Source organism: Canis lupus, chromosome 11 (genome assembly GCF_003254725.2).
Source record: "Canis lupus dingo isolate Sandy chromosome 11, ASM325472v2, whole genome shotgun sequence".
Lineage (NCBI taxonomy): Eukaryota > Metazoa > Chordata > Mammalia > Carnivora > Canidae > Canis > Canis lupus.
Window position 1 is genome coordinate 69105901 of NC_064253.1, and position 22766 is coordinate 69128666.

Below are 22766 nucleotides of genomic sequence, written 5' to 3' on the forward strand. Positions count from 1 at the left end.
GAAACTTTCTCTTATATCCAATTCAAAGCAAAAATGCCAAACACCACTTCTATTCAACATAGTATAGAAAGTGCTAGCTAAAGTAATAAGACAAGAAAAATAAAAGGCATCTATATCAGAACAGAATAAGTAAAATCATCTCTGTCTGCAGATGACATAATACTATTTCTAGAAACCCTTAAAGATCCCATATATTTAAAAACCCTGTAAAAACTAATAAATATAGTAAAGTTGCTGACTATAAAATCAACAGTTTCAGTTGTGTTTCTTTACACCAACAACAATCGATCAGAAAAAAAATTTAAGAAAAGCAATAGCATCAAAATGAACAATATAATTTAGAATAAATTTAACTAAGGGGGTGAAATATGTATACACTGAAAAATACAAATACTGAGGAAAGAAATTAAAGAGGACATAAATAAATGGAAAGACATCCCATGTTCATGGATTGAAAGAATCAATATTGTTAAAATGTCCATATCTCTCAAAGATATATAGATTCAATGTAATCTCTACCAAAATTTCAATTGCTTTTTTCAAAAAAATAGAAAAAAAAATCTAAAATTCACAAGGAACCACGAAAAACACCAAACAGCCAAATTAATCTTGAGAAAGAGGAACAGAGTTGGAGGCATCACATTTTCTGATTTTAAATTATATCACAAACTTATAGTAATCAAAACAATATGGAACTGGCATAGAAACAGAAACATAGACCAATGAACAGAATCAAGAGTTTAGAAATAAGCCTATATTTTTTGAAATAAGCCTATTTTTATACATTAATATTCAACAAGGGTACAAAGAATATACAATGAGAAAAGGACAGTCTTTTCAATAAAGATTGTTGGAAGAAGTGGGTATCCACATGCAAAATAATGAAAGTGGACCTTATCTCATATACCCCAAAAACCCATCCAAAATGCATTAAAGACTTAAAGGTAAGACCTGAAACCAGAAATTTATTAAAAGAAAGCATGGAGTAAAATCTTCTTGATATTTGCCTTGGCAATATAGTTCTGGATATTCACCAAAATCTAAGGAAACAAAAGCAAAACTAAATAAGGGGGACTATATCAAACTGAAAATCTTCTGCACAGAAAAAGCAGCAATCAATAAAGTGAAAAGGCAGCTATTATTTGTAGAAAATATTTGCAAATCATGTAACTGATAAGGGGTTAATACCTAAAATATGTAAAAATGCATATAACTCAATAGCAAAAAAAAGCAACATAAAAACCCAATTTTAAAAAATGGACAAGGAACCTGAATAAATTATTTTCCCAAAGAACACACACAAATGGCTGATAGGTATATGAGAAGATGCTCACATCAATAATCACCAGAGAAATGCAAATCAAAACCACAGTGCAACATCACCACACACTTATTAGGCTATTATAAAAAACATAAAGAATAACAGGGCAGCCTGGCTGGCTCAGCAGTTTAGCACCGCCTTCAGCCCAGGGCCTGATCCTGGAGACTTGGGATCAAGTCCCACATCGGGCTCCCTGCATGGAGCCTGCTTCTCCCTCTGCCTGGGTGTCTGCCTCTCTGTCTGTCTGTCTGTCTCTCATGAATAAATAAATAAAATCTTAAAAAAATAAAGAATAACAAGTGTTGGTAAGGATGTGGAGAAAAGGGAACACCTGAACACTGTTGGTAGAAATGTAATTTGGTAAAACCATTATAGAAAAAAAAAAGTATGGAGTTTCCCCCAAAAAATAAAAAATAGAACTATCTTACTTCTGGATATATAGCCATAGGAAATAAAATCACTATCACTATATCAAAGAGACATCTGCACTCTCATGTTCATTGCAGCATTATTCACAATAGCTAGAATAGAATATTATGCAATCTGTAAAAAGAAGGAAATTTTGCATTTGTGACAATAAGAATGAATATGGAGGGTATTATCCTAATTGAAATAGGTCAGACAAAGAAAAACTTGTCTGATCTCACTTATATGTAGAATCTAAAAATGTCAAACACATAGAAGCAGAGAGTAGAAGAGTGGTCACCGGGGGCAGAGAGGTCAGGGAAATAGGGAGATGTTAGTCAAAGTACACAAAGCTGCAGTTTTTTGCAGTAAGATGAATAAGTCTAAAGATTTGACTTACAGGTTGATGACCAGAGTTAACACAATTCTAGTATTGAATTCTAGAGATTTCTATGAGAGTATATTTTAGGTGCTCTATATCCATGGCAGTGGGAGGAGGAGGTAATACTTATGTGAGGAGATGATATATTAGTTTGACTGTCGTAATCATTTCACTATGTATATTAAATCATAACACTGTACGCCTTAAATACACACAACTTTTGTCAATTTCTTCAAAAGGAAAGTACATTTGGTAGTGTTTGGTATTTCAAAATGGAAATATAAACCTCAAATATAAAAATTTTGTTGTGTAACAATGGTTTGTTAATCTCAACTCTGACGGGCCCATATCTGAACTAAGTAATGTTCCATGAACTCTGTTTCATTAGAACAAAGCCCTACTGAGACATGCTTCATTAGATCTTACACTATGTGGCCTCCTCTGTGTAAAGTTCTATAAACTTGGCTAAATAAAACTGACATTTTTTAGAGAACAAGAAGAGAGGACTTATGTGTCTCACAAACACATTTAGATATTTTGGAAATATCACAAATTAAAATGTGTGGTTTATGTGTGGTGACATCTGGATGTGTGGCCCTGGAAGGACTCAGTCTAAATGGACCATTTTTCATGTTCCATCTTATGTCAAATCAGAATTTCAGCGGATACATGTGCGTGCACATATGCACTGTGGTACAAAGGAAGAGCATGGGGTTGAGAATCAGATGGATCTCATTCAAACCAGTTTACTTCTATAAGCCTTGGAGTTCTGATCCATAAAATTGGCCTAATAAAAGCTACCTAATGAGGTTGTTGGAATAATTAAATGAGGTAAATAAAACTCACCTAATCCTGTGCTAGGCACAGTGCATGTGCCCTATGACACTAATAACCTTCTGTTCAATAGAAACAATGCATTATCTATACCTCCTGTTCTATGAAAAAAAAATCTAGACATGTTAGCTCTATAAAGTAAAGCACATTTCTTAGAATCATCTCACCACAGATGATCAGAAATAAGTAAGAGTTCCTGATACTGACATTATTACCATTGAAGTATCAGATAGATTTTGTTTGGGCAAATGTATGGTATAAATAATAAATACACAAAATTAATATACACTGAACAAATCAAAAATCTCTTGGGCTTTCCTTGTCATTGTGGCACGATTCTGCTTGGGAAAGGAACAGAAGGAATAATGCTCTGTCAGTTACTAGGTTAATTACTAGTCATCATGTTGGCTGTTTTATGAGAAAAACATGTATTGTAATTGTCACGTGTACAGATCTAGGTTTGCTAATGATCCTTAAAGAAGATCTTTGTTAATTATCTAATTCATCTGGCAAATTAGGTTGATTTAAGACCCCAATATGCCTGCCATATTCTCTCTAAAGTTTAAAATTTTCAGAACTTACGTGAAAATACTACTGGCTTAAGTTTTCCATTACGGAGGGTATGATTCTTTATTAGATTCTACTCCATCTTTACTCTAATTCCTAAATTACATTTGCTAGGACACCAAGGAAGACAGGACTCTGGAGAGGGCACTAAGGGGCTACGCTAATTGACTATTGCTATCAAAACAAAGGAATCTTGAATCTTAAAGGCATTAAAATCTGGTGCAGAGAAAGGGACACCAGCATGGCCAAGAATGAGAAAAAAATGAAAAGGAATGGAAGGCACATTAGAGACAGGAAAGACTTAAACACGCTGCCCCAGCTCATTTGCCCGTGTCCAGTCAGTCCCGTCTGACACCTCAAGGAGTGAAGGTCTTTATGAAACAAGATAAAGATGAATGATGAAGTCTCTCATCTGATACAGTAGTGGTTAAAAGAGAGGGAATAGTGGAGTTTTCTTGCTAATGTAGATTGAAAGACATTCTAGGATTTTACTTTTCCTTCTCTTTTTTCTTCCCTCCCAGCCCTCATCCCACAGCTCCCCCCACTCCACCCCATGCATAGCAAGACAATAGCATCTTGAAGTGGTTTCTTTCTTGGCATTTTCTTATGGGAAAGGGAGAAAAAATTCTTGGTATTTTAGCCTTCCCTGAGATATGACAGCAATGCATAACCCATTCCACCCCCATCGCCCCACCTGCTCACTGAAATATTTAAAGCATATGCTCATCTTGAACCTGTCCTCTCCTAAACTGAAATAGAATAAAGTTGAGGGGAGAAAAGCAGAAAGGTTTCCATACAGCAGAGCAGGATCCCTGAGTTAGAGTCTGGCTCACCACAAAACAGTGGTATGGACTGTTAAGTCCTTCTAGGCTGTAGAATCCTTATCTGCTTAAGAATGCGGTAAAAACGTTTGAACTGCTTTGTAATAGCACTAGGTTACAAATAGCTGACTGCTGTCTGTATTTCACTGGGGGGAGGACTCCAGCTTTCAGCAACGCAGGTTTTATAGCACTCTCATAGTTAAAAGCCTACCCTTTGGAGTATTTTAAGACCTCTGAGGGGTTTTTTTTTTTATTTTATTTAAATTCAATTAATTAACACATAGTGTATCGTTAGTTTCAGAAAGAGTTCAGTGATTCATCAGTTGCATAAAACACTCAGAGCTCATTATATCATGTGCCCTCCTTAATGCCCATCACTCAAATTACCCCATTTCCCCACCTGCCTCCCCCCACAGCACCCCTCAGTTTGTTTCCTATAATTAAGAGTCTTTTACAGTTTGTCTCTTTCTCTGATTTCATCTTATTTTTTCCCTCCCTTCCCCTCTGATCCTGTTTTATTTCCTAAATTCTATATATGAGTGAAATCATATGATAATTGTCTTTCTTATTAACTTATTTTCCTTAGCATAATACCTTCTAGTTCCATCCGTGTTGTTGCAAATGATAAGATTTCATTTTTTCCCCTTTGCTGGCTAAGTAATATTCCATTGGAGATATCTATATCTATATATCTATATCCAAATCACATCTTAGTTATCCATTCATCTGTTGATGGACATCTGGGGGCTCTTTCCATAGTTTGGCTTTGGCTATTGTGGACTTTTCTGCCATAGACATTAGAGTGCAGGTCCTTCATATCACTATGTTTGTATCCTTTGGGTAAATACCTAGTAGAGCAATTGCTGGGTCTTAAGGTAGCTCTATATTTAACTTTTGAGGAACCTCCATATTGTTTTCTAGAGTATCTATACCAGCTTGCATTCCCACCAACGATGTAAAAGGGCTCCCCTTTCTCCACATCCTCACCAACATTCATTTCCTGACTTGTTAATTTTAGCCATTCTGACTGGTGTGAAGTGGGATCTCAGTGTGCTTTTTTTAATAATTTATTTTTTATTGGTGTTCAATCTGCCAACATACAGAATAATACCCAGTGCTCATCCCATCAAATGCCCCCCTCAGTGCCCGCCACCCAGTCCCCCCCACCCCCCCCACCCTCCCCTAATTCATTTCCCAGAGTTAGGAGTCTTCATGTTCTGTCTCCCTTTCTGATATTTTCTACCCATTTATTCTCCCTTCCCTTCTATTCCCTTTCACTAGTATTTATATTCCCCAAATGAATGAGACCATGTTTGTTCTTCTCTGATTGACTTATTTCACTCAGCATAATACCCTCCAGTTCCATCCACATCGAAGCAAATGGTGGGTATTTGTCATTTTTAATGGCTGAGTAATATTCCATTGTATACATAAACCACATCTTTTTTTTTAAGATTTTATTCATTTATTCATAGAGACAGAGAGAGAGAGAGAGAGAGAGAGAGTCAGAGACCCAGGCAGAGGGAGAAGCAGGCTCCACGCAGGGAGCCCGACGTGAGACTCGATCCAGGGTCCCCAGGATCACGCCCTGGGCTGCAGGCGGCGCTAAACCGCTGTGCCACCGGGGCTGCCCTAAACCACATCTTCTTTATCCATCATCTTTCGATGGACACCGAGGCTCCTTCCACAGTGTGGCTATTGTGGACATTGCTGCTATAAACATCGGGGGGCAGGTGTCCCGGCGTCTCATTGCATCTGAATCTTTGGGGTAAATCCCCAGCAGTGCAATTGCTGGGTGGTAGGGCAGGTCTATTTTTAACTCTGAGGAACCTCCACACAGTTTTCCAGAGTGGCTGCACCAGGTCACATTCCCACCAACAGTGTAAGAGGGTTCCCTTTTCTCCGCATCCTCTCCAACATTTGTGGCTTCCTGCCTTGTTAATTTTCCCCATTCTCACTGGTGTGAGGTGGTATCTCATTGTGTTTTTTTTTTTTTTTTCATTGTGGTTTTGATTTGTATTTCCCCTATGGCCACTGATGCGGAGCATTTTCTCATGTGCATGTTGGCCATGTCTGTGTCTTCCTCTGTGAGATTTCTGTTCATGTCTTTTGCCCATTACATGATTGGATTGTTTGTCTCTTTGCTGTTGAGTTTAATAAGTTCTTTATAGATCTGGGAAACTAGCCCTTTATCTGATACGTCTTTTGCAAATACCTTCTCCCATCCTGTAGGTTGTCTTTTAGTTTTGCTGACTGTATCCTTTGCTGTGCAAAAGCTTCTTATCTTGATGAAATCCCAATAGTTCATTTTTGCTTTTGTTTCTTTTGCCTTCATGGATGTATCTTGCAAGAAGTTACTGTGGCCGAGTTCAAAAAGGGCGTTGCCTGTGTTCTCTAGGATTTTGATGGAATCTTGTCTCACATTTAGATCTTTCATCCATTTTGAGTTTATCTTTGTGTATGGTGCAAGAGAGTGGTCTAGTTTCGTTCAGTGTGGTTTTGATTTATATTTTCCTGATGCTAAGTGATGTAGAGCATTTTTTTAAAGCATCTGTCAGCCATTTGTATGTCTTCTTTGGAGAAATGTCTGTTCATGTCTTCTGCTCATTTCTTTTTTTTTTTAAGATTTTATTTATTTATTCATGAGAGAGACACACAGAGAGAGAGAGAGAGGCAGAGACACAGGCAGAGGGAGAAGCAGGCTCCACGCAGAGAGCCTGATGTGGGACTCGATCCAGGGTCTCCAGGATCATGCCCTGGGCTGCAGGCGGCGCTAAACCGCTGTGCCACTGGGGCTGCCCCTTCTGCTCATTTCTTGACCTGAGTTTTAATTCTGGACCCATATCCTGACAAATTAAATAATCCTTCAATTGCCTCACCTGTGAGGCATAGACATAAGTTTTCCAACGTTATTTGTGTGTGTAAAAATTAAATGAGATAGACACAATGCCTGACAAAGGGGGTGATAAAAAGAACACTTTGCCCCTGCCTTAGAACACTAGTTTGAGAAGCCATTTTAAAACCATGAGAAAGGGACGCCTAGGTGGCTCAGCAGTTGAGTGTTGGCCTTCAACTCAGGGCATGATCCTGGAGTCCCAGGATCAAGTCCCACATCAGGCTCCCTGCATGGAACCTGCCTCTCCCTCTGCCTGTGTCTCTGCCTCTCTCTCTGTGTCTCTCATGAATAAATAAATAAAATCTTTTAAAAAAGTAAATAAAACCATGAGAAAATAAACACATAGATGAAAACCTGGATCCTTGATGATATCAATGAGCCACAGAACCAGACCGGCCTTATTGGTGAATCAGTTGGTAAATATCTGTATTGTTTTAACTACTATTGGTCATAATTCACTTATCTCCAATTGGCATCCTCAATGGTAAGGAAGAGGGCCTAACTGTGGAGAGCTCATGGCACAGACTTAAGTACGGGCTTTTAAAATTACGTATTCAGAATAGTAGTTGTAATTTAGGTATTCTGTTAAGGCTTTTTTCTTCCCTTCTCCAGCCTAATGCGAGCTCCTTGGGCAGATTAATTTCTGTCACTCAGTGTCCAGCACTATATATGACACTTTGTAGAACTTCTGGTCCCATTGACAGGAATCGACTTCACCTCCACTGTGTGATTAAATCATGAAGTCTGATGAAAAAGGGGGGTATGTAAATCTGGGTTTGAATCCCAGTCCCACTGAGGCATTTTTGCTGTGTCATCTTGGGTAAGTTGCTGGGCCCCTGTAAGCCTTGGTTTCCTCATCTATAAAATGGTGGTAATACTTTTATGTCTCAGGGTGATTCATTATAGTGATTATAATGATTCATTGTAATGATCATAATGATTCAAACATATAAAAGAAAGAAAAGATGTTACAAATGTGATAAGCTTTTAAAGTGTACCCCCCTACTCTTATTTTAGCTATTACCCTGAATTTGGCCATTGGAACAAACTAGAAATGTGAAGGTCCTCTTCCAAATCTGTCTTAAATTGGCTGAGCTGTGGTCATCACTGTACATTCTCTAGCTTGTTTGGAGGCTTTGCTCCAAAACATCTGGCTGTTTTATGACTTTGATCCCAATTTAAAATTCCACAATACCTCACACAATAATTTTCCTTTATCCACAAAATGCTTTGAATCAGACCAGATAAGAAAAGTAAGAGCCTGGAGTATAATCCTTTCAACTGTCTTTTGATCTCTCTTCTGTTTCTACTAAGAGTTCAATGCACAAGTCACTTTTCTACCACTAAAAACAAGGGGGTTGTACAAAAAAAAAGCCAGTGATTCCTTTATTTCATAGTGGTAAAAGCATTTTAGCAAGTAAGCTGGGCTTAGTTCCCTGTTCTGACACATATTAGCTATGGTACCCTGGGCAGATAACTGGCTGAACTGCTATCTTCTCATGAATAAAATAACACAAAAAAATATGGGCTTGACATGGGAACAAAATGAGATCATGCATGTGAAAGAAAGGTCCTAGAAAACAAAGAAGTTCTGCACGGTATCATCCATATTAAAATCACATGATCTGTGAATCATTTAAGTGGCCTGTGTCTTTTTTTGTTGTTATTGTTACAAAAAGCAACTGGAACAATGGTTTGCAATTCACTGTGGGTGCTTCCCCTTATTTTTCCAAGGAAATTTATTTTAAGAACTCTTGCTTGTGTAATGGAATCAACTGATCCAGAAATGGCCTGCAAAATAGCAATCAGATATGAGCCACTTTCTTTTAATTCCTTTTCTATCCACTATCTAGAAATTTCCTTCTTGAGACATACCTTGAGACTAGTAGGTAAACTAAAGGCAGAAAAGTATATATAAGAAGCTAGAAGATAGTAACAAAAAACACAGTGTATTTATTTCTTAGAACTGCTGAAATTATCACAAACTTTGTGGCTTAAACCAACAGAAATTTATTTTTTACAGATCTGGAGGCCGGAAGTCTGAAATCAATGTGTTGGAAGTACTGGATCCTTCTTGAGGTTCTGAGGCGATATCCATCCCACGCTTTTCTCCTAGCTTCTAGCAGCTGCCAGCAATCCTTGGCATTCCTTGGCCTATACAAATCACGTCAATGTCTACCTTTGTCTTCACATCACCTTCTCTTCTGTGTGTCTGTGTCTTATAAGAACATTTGTCATTGGCTTTAGGACCCACTGGTAATCCAGGATCATCTCAAGATCTTGATCTTAAGTAATTATAACTGCCAACACTCTTTGCAAATAAGGCCACATTCATAGGTTCCACGTGGACTTATCCTTCAATTTCCACTCCACCCACTACAATAGGCTCAGAGTTATACTAATGTGGAATGGAATCCTAATTGATATACTAACTACTCAATTTGTATGCTTCGTGCCTTCACATCCTCACTTGTAAAATGGGGCTATGATAATATCTTTACAAGATTATCATGACCTTAAAACAGATCATAAACAGTGAGTGCCTATCATGCAGTAGGCACTCAATACACTTACTTTTTTAAAGTAAATTATGGCTTTGGCACGTTTCATATTCATGAAAATGAAAGTCAACCGAAAGGAAGAAATACTCAGATTTAGTGGAAACCACTCAGGACTGGGTCTCAGAAATTATTTACCAAATTATGCCACTACTGGATTTATTCTAATACTTTTGAACAGTCCTCTTGCCCCACTTGAGTACAGATCTTACTCTCTCCATTTGTAAATTGTATAGATTGAACTAGATAACCTTTGATTTCTTCTCCTTTGACAATCTGGAGTTTTGAAAGTTTACCATTAAAGATTGTCCTGTGAGCAATTTGGTGAAAAACACCCCAAAACTCCTGAAAGTCCAGCAAGAAAGAAAATACTTAGGCACTGTTTTATACTTAACACAGATAGAAAGATTTGTGCTGGCTGAAATATAACTTTGTGGCGGGTGTGTGGGTGGCTCAGTTGAGCATTTGATTCTTGGTTTTGGCTCAGGTCATGATCTCAGAGTCATGAGATTAAGCCCTGCATTGGGTTCTGTGCTCAGCAGGGAGTCTGCTTGAGATGCTCTCTCTCCCTTTCCCTCTGCCTCTCCTCCAGTTTGCACAATGAATCAATAAATGAATCAGTAAAATCTTGTTTTAAAGAAAATATGTATAACTTTGGAGACAAGTTTTATCCTTTCAGACTTTCAACTGAGATCTCACACCCCCAAACACCAATGTTCTCTTACTGCTCTTCGAAGACCTGGTGCTGCCTTTGAAAAATGTTCCCTGCTGCTTTCTAGGGCAGATAAAGGCTAAGGGCAGGAATGCTGAGATTATCTGGACGGCCACGAAACTGTGCATGCAACCAGGACTAGCTATATAATTCTTGGGGCTCCCTGTGCAAAAAAAAAGTGGGACAAAAGTACCACTAAGGGTGCCAAAATATAATAGCTTCCTTTCTTCTCTACTCTCTTTCCCAAGCTGTCATGGTGTTTTATGCTTGCTATTTAATGCTGTACTACCTCTGTCAAGAGGATACTCTGAGCGTGCAGATCTTCCCACATGACCAACGCCCCACCTCATGAAGTTTTGTATTTACCTGTCTGCTGGTGGGAGCCTCCTGACTGATGTGGCATGCCCTGGCCTGGGGCTGAGATTCAATCTTCCCTTCCCAGGGTTTCCTGTTACAACCCACTGGGACAGGTGACTACTAAAAGGAGTACAATCTTCATCCTAGGATGTACTTGGTATTTGGATCAGGAGTGGGTAAAAGGCTTGCCTTAATCACTGACTCACCTGCAGAATGCACTGAGGTGCCACCAACCTAGAGGGAAAGGAAATGCTGTTGCCCCTCCCTGAGAAACCATAGATCATGTTTCCTATTCCTGAACTCTCTGTCCTATACTCATGTCCCCACAGGAAGTGAAGGGCAACAATAGAACATGGGCCAACACTACCTCATTATCATTCTGGATGAAGGACATAAAGGGCTCCTGCTCTGACCAAGGGTGAGGTGACACCCTTACAGTTGGAGTATAATCAAATGGACATACAACATAGAGAGTAACTTAGAGTTGCTCCAAGAATGGGCTTCATTCAGAATCCACTGGTCAACAGTGGATTGATGATCCCCTCTTCAGCCACATCTCCGAGCTCTCAGCCTTTTTCTGTATGCAGGAACCAGCGTCTGGTGCTGCCCTGGTCCCCACACCCCACTGCCTATGGTTCTCCCAGCACCTCCTATCACAGTCAAATTTAAGGAAGTCTGTCTCCCAGAAAAGGGAGAGCTTCTCCCTCCCACTTCTAAAGCTTTTTTTGCCCCAATCCTTATCTTCTGCAAAAGGATTGGGAGCCTTCCCAGATGACTGACAATGGGGAGTATACATTCCCTTCAGGGAAAACCTCACACTCACCCACAAGGGGATATTGTGGCTCCTTGAGGTAGAGTAGACAACCTCTATTGTTTGGTACATTTCTGTGCATTGGTCAATAATACCAAATAAGTTCTTTCTACTGCTGAGCTATGTTCAGTCCCCTCTCTCTTTCTAACAAGCTTTCCACTAGATTGAGATGAAGAACATATTGGATCTACACATCCCCTACTTATAATTCCTTCGCATCTACTCTCCTCCTGTATGCAGCTGCTCGTAATTCCACAAGAGCATGCCATAATTTAGGAAAAATATTTTTTCCTGGGAAGCAATTTTCTGAAGCCTGATTTTATTTAAAAATACATGTGTGCATGTGCGTGTGTACACATGGTATATATATATATATATATATATATATATATATATATATATATCATTGAAGACAGCACTCATCAACTTATTCAAATTAAGTAATTTAATTTTGGTGTTGTTCAGCTCAGATATATCTGAGCAACTAGGGGTGACTTTTGGAGTTTCATCTTATTTACATTTATACCAAAAAAACATGATAAAGTGATTTTCTTAAAATCACTGTAAGATTTTGTTTACTACCAAGATACCGATTATAGATTTCTTACGTACTAGATGCTATTCTATATGTGTATTATGGTGAGATTGGCAGCCAGACACAGTACTGAACTTGGTAGGTAAGGAAGATTCTGGTTTTTATGGAGTCTCTAGTACAGGTGAAAACAGACAACAGAGATGTAAACAAATGAATAAGAAAGTTTCAGATAATGATAAATGTTGGTAAAATCAAAGGCAGCATAGTGAGAAAGTGACCAGGCTGGTGGCCCTTAGGTTGGATCAGAAAAATGTCTCTGAGGTTAAGATATCTGACTCAGAAGAAGGGGACCACCATGCAAAGATCTAGGATCAAAACTTTGAGGCCAAGGAAAGAGAGGAATTCCCTGACATGGGAATGATCTGTTCTTGAGGACTAGCATGACTGTTCATGTAATGAGAGCAGAGTGAAACAGAGAGAGGTATGAACCATGCTCTGAATGGGGACAGATGACAAATCACATTGGACATGGTGGCCATGATAAGGAATTTGAAATTCAGACAATCATATGCCTTTAAGCAAGGCAATGGTATGGTGTTTTTCAAAGATGCTTTGACTACTTTGGAGAAAAGTCAGGGTAAATGGTCATAGTGGAAATACAGAAAGTAGCCAGTAAATCATTGTGAGAGGCAGTGTGGGAAACAAGTATGCCTTGTGTCTGGATGGCAGCAGCAGAGAAATATGGGGAAAGAGAGATTTCCAGATATTTTCTACAGGTGGAAGAAGTAGGGCTCACTGGTAGATTAGATGCAGAAGGGAAGAAGGAAAGAGGAATTGAAGAAGACTCCTGTGCCACAGCTTGAACAACTGGGGGCAGCCCTGGTGGCTCAGCAGTTTAGCGCCACCTTCAGCTCAGGGCGTGATCCTGGAGACCCTGGATCGAGTCCCATGTCAGGCTCCCTGCATGGAGTCTGCTTTTCACTCTGCCTGTGTCTCTGCCTCTCTCTCCTCTCTGTGTATTCTCATGAATAAATAAATAAAAGCTTAAAAAAAAAAAAAAAAAAAAAACAACTTGAACAACTGGGCAGGTATCATGTGAAAACATCTTCTGAGGTAGGAAGACTGGACAAGGAGGGAATTTGGAATAGATAATGAACTTCACCTTAAAGGAACCAGAGAAAGTGTTTATAGCTTGACTAACACCAATATTTTCACTTTTACATGCACACACACACAAAATTAAGCTTCTGTCTCCACTGGGTACCTCACTGTGGTTCAGTTCCCAGACTCAGAATAGGATCATAAATAAATATTAGTTGAATAGCGTGAGAGTAAGACAAACGTACACAGGTAATGACTTCGGAGTTTACAAGGCACTTTTCCATCCATATAACCCCTGATCCCCACATTAACCCTGCAGAAGAAATAATATTACTACCCTTATTTTATGGAAGAGAAAATTAAGACCAATGGAAAAGAGGGACCAGCTTATGCATGATTCCTCTGGATGAGTTGATCCTAAAATGCAGGGATCCTGACTTTCCTGTCCAGCCTTCGCCATTGAGACAAAAAGTCCTGGAGCCTCTCCCTGTGTCTAAACCTCCAGGAGCTTTGCCCTCCATCATTTCACATCAGCTAGACTCTGACTCATAGCTGGAGAATCAGCCTCTGTATTATGCAGTGAATTTCATGCATATACACCAAGTGCTGTTTTCTGGAACAGGCTAAAGTAACCCTCTTCTCTCATTTTCCTTCTTCCATTTGCCATAGAATATTTTTCTTTGGAAAACTTTGCCCAGGTTGAGGGACTTTTCCCTGGTTTTGTGTAGACTCTTTGATATACTTCAAACTCAACAACTTTCCTTCAATCCCCAGGGCCCTAGAAACAGCCAACCCACATGTGGTGGGAAGCAAGGCAAGAGCGAAGGAGGAATGTGAGGAAGACACAAATACAGCACAATGTCTTCTTTCTGAGAAACTTCATCAAGGCTCTGATTCCAGTGACCTCACCTTCAAGCAATGCCAGCTCCGTTGCTCTAAATCAAAGTTGACTTGTGGTGGTGGCTCGCATGTTTCGAGTCTAATGAGCCTACAGCTTCTGATGTTGCAAAGAAATCCTGAGGGTAGTTAGCATCTGCCCTCTGAGACCAGAATAGCCAATGACCCTGACATATACCAATTTCCACATTTCAGGCCAGAAACCGAAAGGAAGGTGAATGGAGGACATTAGGCTATCCATATGATGAGACCATTCAAATCGGGACACTTACTGCAACCCACCAAGAGCATACTCTTTATCATCCTTTCAAGGAATTGGAAATGATTATAGAAACATGCTCTCAGTGGATCTGTTTTCATTCTTTCCCTCATCCTAATGTTTTTTCTCAATGTTCTCTGTACCACTCTCTTGCTCATATTATTCCAGGGCTTACTTGTCACAAATATAATCCAGTGCCTTTTGATGTCCTATAAGGCCCTTCATGATTTGACCCCTGGCTCTTATCTCTTCTTTTTTCACTGCTTCTAACACTCACCCCCATACAAGCAACTCCAGTCTTCTTGCTATTTCTAGAGCATGTCAGGAACTCTAACTCCTGATCATTGGAATTGTTGTTCCATTTCTAACTGAATAGAAGGCTCTTTCCATGAAAGTCTCTTGGCCCATTCCACAGTACATATGACAGTTTAAGAGCACCCTGGCACTACCATGTCACTGCCAATCTCTTTTGAGTTTTAATAGTACCGTGGTGATTAATTTTATGGGTATGCTTGACTGGGCCATGGGGCGCCTAGATATTTTCTTAAGTAGTATTCTGATAGCATTTTTGGATGAGATTGACATTCAAACCAATAAACTGAGGAAAGCAGATTGCTCTCCCTAATGTGGATGGGCTTCATCCAGTCAGTTGAAGGCCTGAATAGAACAAAAAGAAAGTTGACCTTCCCCCAGGAAGAGAGAATTCTGACTGCCTGCTGGCCTTTGAACAGACATTCACTGTCTCCCTGTTTGGTGGTCTTATGTCTTTGCCTGCTACTTCTATTATTTGGGTCAATTTTGACTGGTTTCAGGTGATTGATTTTTCTTCCTCATTAGGGGCCATATTTCCCTTTTTCATTGCATGCCTGGTAATCTTATATTGCATACTGAACACTAAATATTACCTTACTGGGGGCTGGATATATTTACATGCTTATAAATATTAACCAGCTTTTTTTTTTTCCTGAGACATGGTTAAGTTAGTTGGGAAGTATTTTTAGTCCTTCTATGTCTTGTTTCTAAGATTTGTTAGTTGGGACAAAAACAATTTTCTTTCTAGGGCTAATTATTCCCCATGACTATGAAAAGACCCTTCTGTGTTTTCTACACAATGCTCTATGAATCACAGGATTTTCTAGTCTGGCTGATGGGAAAATGCACTATTTCTGGTCCTGAATGAATATTGGGTACTGTTTCCCCCCCCTTTTTTTGGGGTTGTTTTCCCCCAGCTTCCAGTAGTTTCCTTACATGCAAGCACTGTTTAGTAGTCAACTGAATGCTAGGAAGAATCCTCTGCATATCTGCGAATTTCTGTCTGTGTATTGCTCCTCACCAATATCCTGTCCCATGAACACTAGCCACTTTGTTCTCCCTGGATTCACTAATCTATTACTTCAGTTCAGTGAGCCCAGTGACTTTGTATATCCCCTCTTTGTGCTCTGATCCAGAAAACTTCTCAAGGCAATAAGCTGAGGCAATTGTAAGGCTCATCTAATTTTTGTGTCATCTCTCAGGGATCACTGTCCTTTTTTGCCAAATATCCAGTGTCTTGAAAACTATTATTTCATGTACTTTGTTTGCTACTATTGTTTTCAGTGGAAAGGCACGTTGTCTCTGTTCTTCCATCTTGGCTGGAAGTGATGCTCATAGAGACTTTCAGGAGAAGGAAACCAAACAGAATGAGAGGACTTAGAGATCAGATTTGCTTGGATTTTATTTCTGATTTTTCCACTTATCCTCTAAACATGTATAAATTCTTTCTCCTTTCCACAGCTCAGTGGTCCAAGTGTAAGATGGAGAAAATAAAACTTGTCTCAGTTGTTGTGAGGACTAAATGAAGTGGTGGTGATAATCCAACAGAGCATCCTTTTGTTGGCACAGTGTACAACTGATTTGCTCAGCTTATGTCCACTAACCACAGCCCTCTCCACCAGTGCTCCTGCTCAGAGAGAGCTCCTCAAGAGTGCTGGCGGTATCCGTTGTTTGAACATGACACCAGGGATTCAAATTATTTTGGCAAAGTATTATCTGGCTAGAAACAATTTATCCTTGCCCCACTCCACTCCTATTTCTCTCAATTCTGATGGCTAACCATTTCCTTTCTACCTTCAGAACAAAACCATCACCTACAAACTGGTGAAGCATGCCTTCCACCTGAAGTGTAACTCTCCATCCTGAAGCACCACCTCGTAATAAATGTGGAAACATCTAAATTTTCCTCACATATTCTGATAAAAAGGCACAAATACTGAGTGTAATTATAGTTTGTAAGTCCAGAGAAATAAGACCACTTGTTATGTGTCAAGGGCATTGTCAATGCATTACTTCACATCCGGAAAATGTAACCAGATGATTTCACAACATATGATATCAGAACCAGTAGAGAAGCATTTTTGACATAGACCAGTTTAAAGAATGGCTTGTATTTTATAAACCAACAGGATCTCTAGATGGTTTTAATAAAATCAGTTTGCTGCTACAAGAGTCTCCAGTAGCTAGCCTGAGTAGTCAGATGAAAAGAGGCTGACACATCAGAAGGAGGGCCCAGTACTGACCATCAGAAGGGTTGCTTGGAGCTTCTGTTAATACCAAGTTAGAACACTAGATGCTGGATAAATACTTCCTTTTATGGTGAGAAGCTTCACATAAAATAAGTAACTGATATTTTATAGATACTTGTGGTGGAATGACAGAGGCTATTAAAAGAGTGTGGGTAAATTATGCAAATAAAGTATATAATAATGATAATAATGGATTCTACTATAATCATTATAATGCCTAAAACATATATTCTTTTCAACTTTTTAAATGAAGAATAATGCACGTACCAAAGATTATATATAGAGAGCACTTTATGTATTATAAATGTTTTCCATGAATATTTGAATCCTTATTATGAACATTAAGTTTGAATAATTATCCCTAATTTGAAGCTACAAATACTGAGGCTGAGAGAGTTTAAACAATTTGCTTAGCAGGTGCTACTGCTCTCAGGCATAGGACTTTAGACTTGGCTGTGTATATTGGAAGATTCTAAAGCCAATGCTCTTTACCTACATTGCTTTCCAGTCCTCATTTTGTGAAAAGTACATACATATTCTATCAATTTTAATTACCACCGAAACTCTGTTGCTAACACTCCTACTATTTGATGGCACAAGGCTTCACACCCGGATCTTTTTATTCTCTTTCAACACAATTCCCTATTCCTCTCCATACCTCCCAACCTGCCTACCTGCCAGTCTGTGTGCATTTATCCAGGAAATGTGCACTGAGTCATATCTCCACCTGTGACCCAGACACAAAGAGAAATAAGTCTAATAAAAAGAGGGTTTTTGAGAGGAGAATTTACAGAGACAGGGCAACACTTAGCATGTGTGGAAGCTGGAATAACTGTGAAAAGACTGCACAGTTATATCACCCGGAGAGATTTTTGTGATATGATGCATATCTTTATCCCACACAAACTAAATCATTTCTGTGCACAGGAGGGAATACATGCATCTAATTTTCCCCAAAAAACATCTCCAGGCAATTGTAAGGTGCAGTCAGGTTTGAAAACACCAAATACTGAGCTTCCAGGGAGGGCAGTGAGCAAAGTGAGAATGAAGTGGGATTTCATCAAGACCTGAAAACCATGAAAATGAGTTGAACTTTATCGGAAAGGCAGTTGGAACCACTGAGTTTTAAGCAGAGAAGTAACAGAATCCCATTCCCATCTGAAGCTACCAAATGGAGAACTCTGATCACCAAGTATTGGCACCATTAAGAAGCCAGTATAATTGGCACCATTAAGAAGCCAATATAATATTTCTAGAGATGAAAGTAGAAAGGTTTGAGAACTACTAGATATTAGGGTCATAAAGATTTGGAAAATGATTTGTTGTGAAAGGTGCAGCAGAAAAATGAATTAAGAATAATGCCCCATCTATTTGTCTTGGTTTTACCATTCACTGAGATAAGGTAACTTGAGTAATAGAGCAAGTTTGGGTAGAAATTGGTTCAGTTTTAAGCATTTCACAAGACTGAAGCCCAGAAGGAGAGACAGGGATCTGGGTCTATGGACTTAAAAGTACTTTGCAATAGATGGTGATTGAAGCCCTATGTTTTTTGTTGGTTGTGGTGCTGGTTGGTTGGTTGACTTTAAGAATTTGCTTATGTTTGGTTGGTTGGTTTTATTATTGTTTATTTTTTTTTTGTTGCTTTTGTTTTCTTTGGAGAGAGGAAGACAATTTAAACTTATATGAAAGTTTAATTAGGTTTTGAAATAATCATCATGTGACACAGATGGAATGGTAAATGGCAAAAAAGTGAATTCTTTAGAGCAGGGAAAGTGTCTGAGGGATGAACATATAGATTCAAACCATTTATAGTGTAGGTAATGATAAATTTTTAAAAATCAACATTTGTCCTCTGGGCAAATATTTCCCAGTAGAAGAGCTTGTTCTGTTTTGTTTTTGTTTTTGTTTTGTTTTTTGCTTTTGCCATAAAAAACGATGTTTGCTTTCCATACTGTGGATACCATTAGGGATTTTGCAAAAGAATACCATAACCTGGCTCCTATGCCTGTGGCATTGGATTTAGCAGATAACCATTGCTGCTAGGATTTTCCAAAGTTCTCTGGGAATGCTAGAATAATATTTGAGTAGTAGCGATGATGTGGGCAATTAAAAAATACTGCTTTGACAAAAATTTAGCAAAGTGAAAGTAAAACATTTTGAAGAGATCTTAATCACATCAGATACTCTCATTTTACATATGGGGAAATTGAGTTTAATGAGGGGAAGCAATGTGCCTGAGGGTGCAGAGCTGGAATCAAAGCAGGATTCCTTTGGATCCACTGTTTTCCATTACAAAGTTCCTGAACTGGGAAGAGTGGGTCCAAAGTCCTAGCATAAATGAGGGTAAAGAATGGTTGGCCTCAACTAGGCTACTTGCTAGGATAGGGAGCACAAGAAATCACTGCTATTCTAGCTAAACCAGACAGGGTGCTACTGCCACTGTCAGGAGCTTTTCTTCTCATCATACAATTGTAGAGAAAAGATGATACTAAAGAAGTAGGATCCTCATCAGTAAATACAAGACGTATAGGAATAATCACACTACATCAACAAAATGTCAGTATCATGCAGCAGCTTCGAATCCCTCGCAGAATTACTTTAGTGTTTGATGATGGTGAATGTGAATTTGGAAATGGAAAAATTAGATTAAACCAGTAAGTGAGGCTTAGTCACCTACTGAGTGGGGACAAAGAAAGTCAGAGGTGGAAGAAAGAAAATAAGGGGTGGTCCTAAGCCATCCATTTCACACTGAAACACTGGACTTTTTAAACTAGTGGACCTCTTAAATTTCCTGATGGAGGGAATAGTGCTAAAAGGGGAAGATAGCCCTTCAGATGGAAAGAAAACATATGATCCCAGCACATTTGTTTAGTCTTTCTGCAACTCAGATAAAGCAAAAAGCTCATTAATTTAGAATTGGTGATAATTTGTACAGGGCCTATTCTGAAGTTTACCTTTGCTTTATCTGGCTAAAAGGATTTGGAAACCAAATTAACAGTGTAAACAGGATGGCAGGCAGCAATATTTAAGCTCTTTAAAAGAGCAAACTTTCTCCCAATATCTTTAAAACACAATTTATACCTACAGAGATGACACGCTAGTTACAGATTATTCTTATCTATTATAGCAAGTCCTGATGATTTCTACCTAGGACACTTAGCTTAACTTGACCCAATGTATGTGTTTCTGAGAGAAGTCTATTTGCATTTATTTTATGATTATCAAACTTTTAAAATATTGATACTAACTTAGGTCTTGGGTGTCATAATTAATAACCTATAACTTTACTTCTAGCAAGAAAGAAACATAGCATTCAGCAGCACAAGGTATAGGATGAAGAGCACATATGGAACCAGAGATCTTGGGTTCAAGTCCATGTTCTTGTGTTTATTAGTTATGTTACGTTACATACGGATTAATCTCCTCTCTAGAACCATCTCAAATGGGGATAAAGATAGCCCTGCTGAAGGACTCATAGCACTGATACAAAGATGAATTTTACTAAAAGATATGAAGGTGCATTATACACTCTCTGGCAGTATCAGAATGCAAATAATTCTATCACAACTTTTAGCATTATCAAAGACTCAAAACTGAAGCAAAAAAAAAAAAAAAGACTTTATCAGCCAACTCGTTTTTTTTTTTTTTTTTCCAGAAATGCCACTGTTTGGTACTTTTTTGCTAACTGAGACTCCTAGCTAGAATTACACATTTCTTGGGGTATTTAGGTGCATTAAGCTATTACTAATCATTGCAACTTCCACTGGAATTTCCTTTAATTAAGGAGTCTAAGTGCCTCTGCCTTATTCCCACTCCACTACCTAATTTCTTCTTCCGTGTGAAACTGGCCCTCTCTAATTACCGCATATGTTCTTTGACATACTTCTATGTAAGCACCCTAAAATGCCTTGTAGATTTTCCCATTGTACTTCTGTGTCCACACCAACACCATGGACTCCTTGATTTCTGCCCTTTGTCTTATTCATCCCTGTGTCTCAAGGGCTTGGCACATAGCAGGCATTCAACACAGACTTGATAAACACATACTTAAAGAAATTAGGAAGATGAGAACACATAGAAGATTAATGGGAGGTAAAGTTTTGTATCGGGCACATGATCATGATACTAACAGCTCAAGCCCCATCTGAAGAAAAACATCCTACTCACAGACTCTGCCACATAGGAAGCTACCATTTCTGCCGTGTGAGCTTCCGAGCACAATCTATTGGATTCTGAACCCAAGGGCAGGCATATCCATAGGTTAGCTAGATAGCAAGCTTGTGCCCTGGGATCTCACTGTCTCTGGCTACAGAAGAAAGGATAAAAAGCGGCTGCCCAATCCACAACTGACTGAATCAAACACAATTACCACCAACATCTAATTCTATCTTTTCCTTGATAGCACAAGCTGATGTTTGTACAGGTTATCAATCATTTAGGAAAGTTGGCTCTCCTGCTCAAAAGTAGAACCTAAGCCAATCATTGTAACCTTATTCCTTTTGCCAGCATTTGCTTTATGCATGGCATGTATCATAATGGTTAATAAAATATGAGGTTGACATCGAAGAGTCTCCTGATGAACTTCTGGAAAAAGGATTTTGACTCTTAAAAAGAAAACTTAGTAAGTTTTTTTCTTATACAGGGTGTTACAGTTTGGTTGAGATGTTTAGATTGGCTACAACAGAGATCATGAGGGGAACTGGCCTTGGAACACAATCAATGTACTGAAGACACCAAAGTAGACTGATGTGAAGAACCCAGGTCCCAGATCCTCCAGTTATCAAAGAGATATCCATTCAATGACCCGGGAGAGACCCTACTTCATGACTTCATATTGCTAGATGATAGATTTTCCTTATTGTTTAAGTCAACTGAACCAGGGTTTTCTGTTATTTGTAAACAGACACAGTAACAAATACAGAGCCAATCCATTTACAGGCTAATTACCCATCTCGCTGCCTAGTGCAAAAGCATGAACTAGCCTTTTAGATTTTTTTTTTCTAGAAATTAGAACTTGGAACTACTGAAAGAAAATTTTAGGTTAGGAGCTAAATCCTTAAGGTTACTAATTAGAGAATAAGTTTGGAGTTGCCTTAATGAGTCACTGAAAAACTGAAGTCATGAGGAAGTAATAACTGTAAATAAGCAAAGCTGGCCAGCTGGTGGAAAGAGGACAATAGATCAAAAGGTCAAAAACACATCAAAAGACTATGAGCTTCCTGAGGGAAGGAAAGAAAGGGAGTATTGGGTCCTGTAAAACACCTTAATATTTTATGACTTCTCTTTTCCATTTCATGTATACACATACTCCTTTCTTTGAGTTAAAATTAGTCTCACTGGGCCCTTTATAAAAACAACAACAAAAACCTGAATAAAAACACATATTTATTGAACAAACAAAATTACCTAGTGACTACATCTGAGTTTTTCCATTTATAAGAATAAAATAAAACCAACCCACCAAACCTCCACCTATCTGATGTCCCTCTTCTACCTACAGCTTCACTAACCAGTATTTACCCAGTCACTGTTTCATATCCCTGGATATAGAATGAACCCCTCCTTTCTAGAACGGATTCTCCCATTGCAGAATGCTATGAACTAATGAAATGCTCCCTCTAAGGTAAAAAATTAAATTGATTTCCTCAATCCCCAGAGTCATCTCCAAACACTGATTAGTAGTTATCAACTAGGACCTCTGCCCTTAGGTGACAACTGGCAAAGTCCAGAGATGTTTTTTGACTGTTAA

At 38.8% G+C, this 22766-nt stretch overlaps 1 long non-coding RNA gene across 2 annotated transcripts in view; it reads left to right on the top strand.

The window, feature by feature from the left end:
* Positions 1-22766, top strand: part of LOC118350293 (uncharacterized) — a 151384-nt gene that overhangs the window by 49796 nt on the left and 78822 nt on the right. Inside the window, exon 3 of one of the 2 annotated variants that reach the window (XR_004803800.2) lies at positions 9250-10377. The exons of the other annotated variant lie outside the window; for it this stretch is intronic. This is a non-coding gene — a long non-coding RNA (uncharacterized LOC118350293). Of the gene's footprint in view, positions 1-9249; positions 10378-22766 lie in introns of those variants that run through there. 2 annotated transcript variants of the gene reach the window in all.